The sequence below is a fragment of the Suncus etruscus genome, chromosome 3 (assembly GCF_024139225.1).
Source record: "Suncus etruscus isolate mSunEtr1 chromosome 3, mSunEtr1.pri.cur, whole genome shotgun sequence".
Taxonomy (NCBI): Eukaryota; Metazoa; Chordata; class Mammalia; order Eulipotyphla; family Soricidae; genus Suncus; species Suncus etruscus.
The window spans coordinates 14462839-14468838 of NC_064850.1; the positions used below are offsets into that span (position 1 = coordinate 14462839).

General features: G+C 52.0%; 1 protein-coding gene across 3 annotated transcripts in view; it reads right to left on the reverse strand.

Moving 5' to 3' along the window:
* SLC8A3 (solute carrier family 8 member A3) overlaps positions 1–5014 on the reverse strand; it is a 167995-nt gene extending 162981 nt beyond the window's left edge. For all 3 annotated transcript variants that reach the window (XM_049770331.1, XM_049770330.1, XM_049770329.1), the window contains exon 1: positions 4956–5014. The gene's annotated coding sequence lies outside the window, so the exon portion shown is untranslated. The remainder of the gene's footprint in view (positions 1–4955) is intronic.
* Between the last annotated feature and the right edge of the window lie 986 nt (positions 5015–6000).

Sequence of the window (6000 nt, forward strand, 5' to 3'; positions counted from 1 at the left end):
TTCATTTAGCTCTTCCTGATTGACTATAAGATGCTGGTCAGAATGACTCTCTCCTAGAAGAGAGGTTATAGATGGATGGCTGAGCAAACTGGTCTCACAGATACTCAGCAGGGCCTACAAAGCTATTGAACACATTCTGCCAAGGACAGGTGGCACAAGCAGAGGAGTTGAACAGGACTGGCTGCAGCATTTTTAGAACCTAGAGTACCACCAGTTATTCTAAGACGATTTAAAAGATTTCAGAGGGAAGTGACTCCACATAGGAATGTCAACCAAGGGCCATCAGGGCCCTGCACCAGCTCAGGGTGTCTTGTAGGTCAGAGACCCAGACAGTTGAGCCAGCTGATCATGTTGACCTCTAGAGACCCAATGTGATAACAGACACACTCAAGACTTCAAATTGCAGCTGGAAGGTTCTGAAATGACAGATACTGTCAGCGCTAAAAGTATTCTTAGCAGGAGGCAATCTATAGACTCAGAACATTCAATGGCCAGGTCAGGGAAAATGCTTAAAAGTCAACACATCCAAAGGAACATTTTTTTTTGACAGGTAAAGAAGGCAAAGTAGCAGAAACAGAACAGGATCTTGCCTGTGTTTGGCACACATGGTAACCACTAAAACATAACCTTCTTACTATCAGTTCAGGGCATCTTCTGTTAGTGAGATCATATCACCTGTTCTTGTTTTGATCTTTACCTCCACCCAACTTCTTTTAGGATAAATGGTGCAGAGTCCCTTTCTTGGCTTTATTCCATGGGCTTCACTTACTCATTCTTCTTTGCTTTGTGGCTTCCCACTATTTCAGGCATCACATGACAGGGAACACCATGTGATGGGGAGCACGAGGGAGAGAAGGCATTCGGTCTGAGTGAGAAGGTATGTCACAGGCAAAAATTAAATATACAGGCTACATTCCAACCATTAGCAGAACCTCAAGAAAAACAGGAGCTATGCTGTGACAATTCCAAAGGAGGAGGTGCTTGTCCACGCCACCTTCCCATGTGGAAGGGACTCTTAATTAAACAATGAAGAACAGGCAGAATTCTTTGTGAAACTCTGAAAGGTAGGCAGGATTCTTTGAGAAATGGAAGCCAGAAAGGCACAGAAAAGAAAAGGACAAGTTTACTGAGGTGCTGTCATAAGAACTGCAAGCAGGGAGACTAGACAATGAGTGGCAAACCAGGCCTCAGAGGGCCTTGACCATGAGAGGTTGGGTTACTACAAGAAATGAGAGGCCCTTCAACATTTTTCACGCAGACAAAAATGGTAAGCCTAGAAAGAGTGGAAGCTTGGAACAATAGAGTGAATGGAAGGCAGAGGCGGCTGAAGCTGGGAAGCTGTAAGAAACCTTTTTATAGTATAGTAATATTAGCGATTACTCTACAAAGATATGGAAAGAATTGAACAAGGAAAATCCTCTCCCACAGGGAACTGACAGATGACAAACAAAATGTTGACTGCTATAATTATAGATCATGCATGATAAATTATTATATGTGTGGTTAAGTATAATTATAATTACTATTATTGTGATTACTTAAGAAGTTAGCAAGTTTATACTTAGGCCACAGTAGTAGGGATAGAAAAAGAGAGATACTGTGCAGATAGCAGCCATTGGACAGACACTGGGCTTCTAGAATCACAAACTCAAAGGAATCCATGCCGGAGTGCCCGTATACACCATTCAGGGAGACTAGGGGGTGGGTGAGGGTATTGCAGAGATGGAAAAGGTATGAGAGAGAAAGAGAATCTTGAAGAAATAGAAGAGAAGCTATCCAGCCAATTATCTGGAGCTGCAGGATTCAGTGTGATAGGATTCAAGAAAGGAAAGTACTAAGTAGCCGATGATCGAGTTTCTCTGTTGGGCCTGGGAAGGGAAGAAGGCAAGGAGGAAGAAATGAGGGGGGAGAGGAGAAAAATAAAGGAGAGAAGGGAAAAGAGAGAAAAAAATACAGATGTCAGAAGTCAGGAACATTTCAGAAGATATCAAGAATACACTAATGGGGCCGGAGCAGTAGTGCAGTTGCTAGGGTGTTTGCCTTGTACGTGCTAACCTAGGACAGACCACGGTTCGATCCCCGGCATCTCATATGATCCCCGAAGCTAGGGGTGATTTCTGAGCGCATAACCAGGAGTAACCCCTGAGCGTCACTGGGTGTGACCCCAAAACAAAACAAAACAAAGAAAAAGAGAATACATTATTACTTTGGGGGAAAGAGAATACTCTGGTAGGTGACAGATAAGCAGAAGGTGGGTGTAACAGCAAAGTTAGGCGCTAATGAATGAATGAATGGGTGGTGGGAAAGCAGAGACAGATGCTACTGTAAAGTGGTAAGAGTTTTTGAAAGCAAGGTGGGATGGAAGAATAGAGTCAGCTGAATGGGACAAGCAGCAGTCTATAACTAGTGCGGTTTATTAAGTGCATGCATAATCGCAGAGAGAGAAGTGATGGTGGAGAAGGCCCCTGGGGCCAGTCTATGAAGAGGGGATAGTGGTGGTTCCTGGCACTGTATAGAAGAGGCAGATGAGAGGGAAGAGCTTTTTCACTCTTAAGATGATAGGAATAGGGCCGGGTAGGTGGCGCTGGAGGTAAGGTGTCTGCCTTGCAAGCGCTAGCCAAGGATCAGGACCGCGGTTCGATCCCCCGGCGTCCCACATGGTCCCCCCAAGCCAGGGGCGATTTCTGAGCACATAGCCAGGAGTAACCCCTGAGCATCAAACGGGTGTGGCCCAAAAACCAAAAAAAAACCAAAAAAAAAAAAAAAAAGATGATAGGAATAATACATCAGCTATCTTTCTTCCTTTGATGCAACTTTCTGTCCAGGTATGTGATTGGCATTATTACTCAATGACAATCTTACATAAACATAATGTTCATCTTTAAGTTACTTACAAATAACTTCAAAGCAAGTGTCTAAAATATGGGTATTTGTTTTAGGCTGAAGGGTGTAAAACTAATGAACCACAAGCACGAGGGTGCGAAGAACAAGGAAGCTTTCCAGGTAGGAGAAACTGCACCAACAGTCTTTCCATTTCCCTTAAGCAGTCCCTTCAGCTAAGTTCAATTCTGAGTTCCATCCGCTTTGTGCTGGCCACTATCTGCGTTTCAATTCAAGAAAGAAAAAAGGATCAGGGGGATGTTTAGATTGCCAGGAATCTATGGGATGATCGGCCTACACTAGTCACCCCCAAACTCTGCCCAACAACCATCCTCATTTTGAAGCACGAAGGAGGAGTTCTTCCATTCAGAGCTGGATCCAAAGATGTCTGCAGTCCCGGCCCAGAGCCCAAGCAGAGTGAACTGATCCCCTATTTCAGGAGGAGCATGGCGCAGCAGCTATATTTGAAAATAGAGGTAAACAAGAGCTCAGCTCAAGTGGCAGGGGCACAACAGCTGTGGGGATTAATCACAGGCGGCTGCGAAAGAGTCACCGGGTCGCCTCGCCAGAGGCCCGAGGCTTTCCTTTTGGGCACCTCCAGGAGGGCAGAAGCGTCCCTATGTTCCTATCATCACATACCCACAGCTTGGGGAGTGTGTGTGTGTGTGTGTGTGTGTGTGTGTGTGTGTGTGTGTGTGTGTGTGTGTAGAGAGAGAGAGAGAGAGAGAGAGAGAGAGAGAGAGAGAGAGAGAGAGAGAGAGAGGAGTGGGACTGGGTATATTTATGGCACTGCATTTTGGCATTGACTCTAGTTAACCCCACCTCCCTCCACAATTAAAAATAAAGAACAAAGACTAAACCCCCCAAACAGCTCTTTTTCCCCCAATCCCTGCCCCCCTGTACCCCTGTATCCTTCTCATCTTCCCCCCCCCCATGACTTGGGGCTTCGGCTTGGAGCCGGCTGTGTCCGCAGGATCAGTGCAAGCCTGAGAACCAGAAAGTGTGTGTGTGTGTGTGTGTGTGTGTGTGTGTGTGTGATGCGCGCGCGTGGTTTTATCAATCCCTGTGTGTGCGCTTGTGTCAGTGGTAAAGAGAACCAGGGGCGCAGAGATAGTGACAAGCTTCCCCTGGCCAGGGACCGCCCAGAACCCCAAGGGCTGCAGAGAGCGGCCCAGGAGAAACCCCCTCTTCTCTTCTCGCCACCCCCTTGGCCGTGCGTCGCCCGCTGGCTGATGCTTTGGGGCTGCAGTTCCCGACCCACGGTGGCAGCGACGATGGAGCCCCGAGGTTGGGGCGCGCGCACGCGCGCGTGTGTGAGTGTGTGTGTGTGTTTGTGTGTGTGTGTGTGTGTGTGTGTGTGTGTGTGTATGTGTGTGTGCCTGCCTACGGGCGCGCGCCGAGTGAGTAACGCGATCTCCTCCAAGGCCCCCCAAACCCGGCGGGTACTCACCCTCACTCACTCACACACACACACACACACACACACACACACACACACACACACCAGGAGCACCACATCTAAATAACCTGGCAGTCTCACCAACACACGAATGCGCACAGCAAGCCGTGCCTGGTTCGGGCTCCCGGGCGCACGCACCGCCGGGATCTCACTCAGCCAAACCAAGCAGCTTTATTTCTGCACCCCCTTGCGGCACCCCGTTTTTCCTTCGCCAACAGCGCGGTAGCTACTCCTCCGGAATCCCCCCAACACCATCCAACCAACCACCTATCCACATCCCCCTTGCAACCCGGCACCGCAGACACAACGTCCACTTTCGGGAGCAGATTACCTCTCCCCAGAAATGCACAGACACCCCCAATTACGCACAGACAGACACACAGCCCACTTCTGGGGGGGGAGGGCACAATCGCCCCAAGAGAGCAAACGGTTCGTGGAGAGGTTTTGGAGGCACAACTTCACTCTTCATGGGCACCAACAACACGCCTGACCTAGTGAGGGCAGGAACCCTCTTGGGGATGGCCCCCAAGTCCACCCCCATCCATCCACTCACCCCACCGGCCAACCCCACTGTCCCCCGTTTCTTCTGGACCGGGAGGTGCCGCCCGTTACTCACCGAGTCCTCTCCCTGGGTCTCCCAAGAGAGCTAGCGGGTTCTGCGGAGCGAGATGCGTGATGCCCCCGCTGCCTTGCCTGCCTGCCGGGTGGGGGGCTCCCTTCTCACCGGCCGCAGAGGCTCATCGCCCCCGCGGGGTGCCCGCTGGCCGCTGGCGCGTCCGGGGCATTGCCAGTCGCCGTTGCTGGCCGCCCGCGAGAGAGCGAGCGAGCCGGAGCTCGTGCGCCCGCAGCGTTCACCGGGCTGCGGGGCAGCGCATCTGGGGAAGGGGACAGGAGGGAGGAGATTGGGGGGCTGGTGTGGGAGTGGGGGCTCCCTGGGCCTGGATTTCCAGCACCAACAGGGAAAGCCCTTCCAAAAAGGCCCCGCGTAAAAATGTAAAAAAAAAAAAAATCCGGAGCCGGGGCGCGCGCGCGGGGCTCTGGATCAACCCTCTCCAAAGGCCGCCTGCAGCGTGCGCGCGTGTGTGTGTGTGTTAAAGGAATCCCTGCCTGCCGATTGGAGTTGGGGAAGGGGGGTCAGTCCGGCGCGCCCTGGCGGCTCGGAGGGGACCCCGAAGCTGGCTGTCTCGTCGCCGGGGGTTTTCCCGGGGCTGGCACCGCTCGGAGACGTCTTGGTGGGTCGGTCTAGCTAGCCAAAGGGACGCGCCGGTTTTTCTGGGGCGAGCTCGTGCGCTCTGCCCAGGAAGCTGCAGCCGCGCTGCCAAATCCAAAGGCCAATCTCCAAGCCTCCAGCCCCGACGTGGCCCTATCGGCGGGAAGAGAAGGGATGATGGCACGCGATGACAAGCAAGGCGCGCCTGCCTAGGTGATGCCCGCGCGCCCAGGGGAGGAATCTCGGAGGGAGCCGACCCGACCCGACCGGACCGGACCGGACCCGCAGCCTGGAAAGGAATCGAACCTGCGCCTCGCCTCCCCCTTGGGAATCCCCCAGGTCTGGATGCAGAAGGGGACGCTGGACCCCCAAGTGGGTTTGCAAGGTGCAGCCCGGCGGTGCCGGATGGATGGATGGATGGATGGATGGATGGATGGATGGATGGATGGAT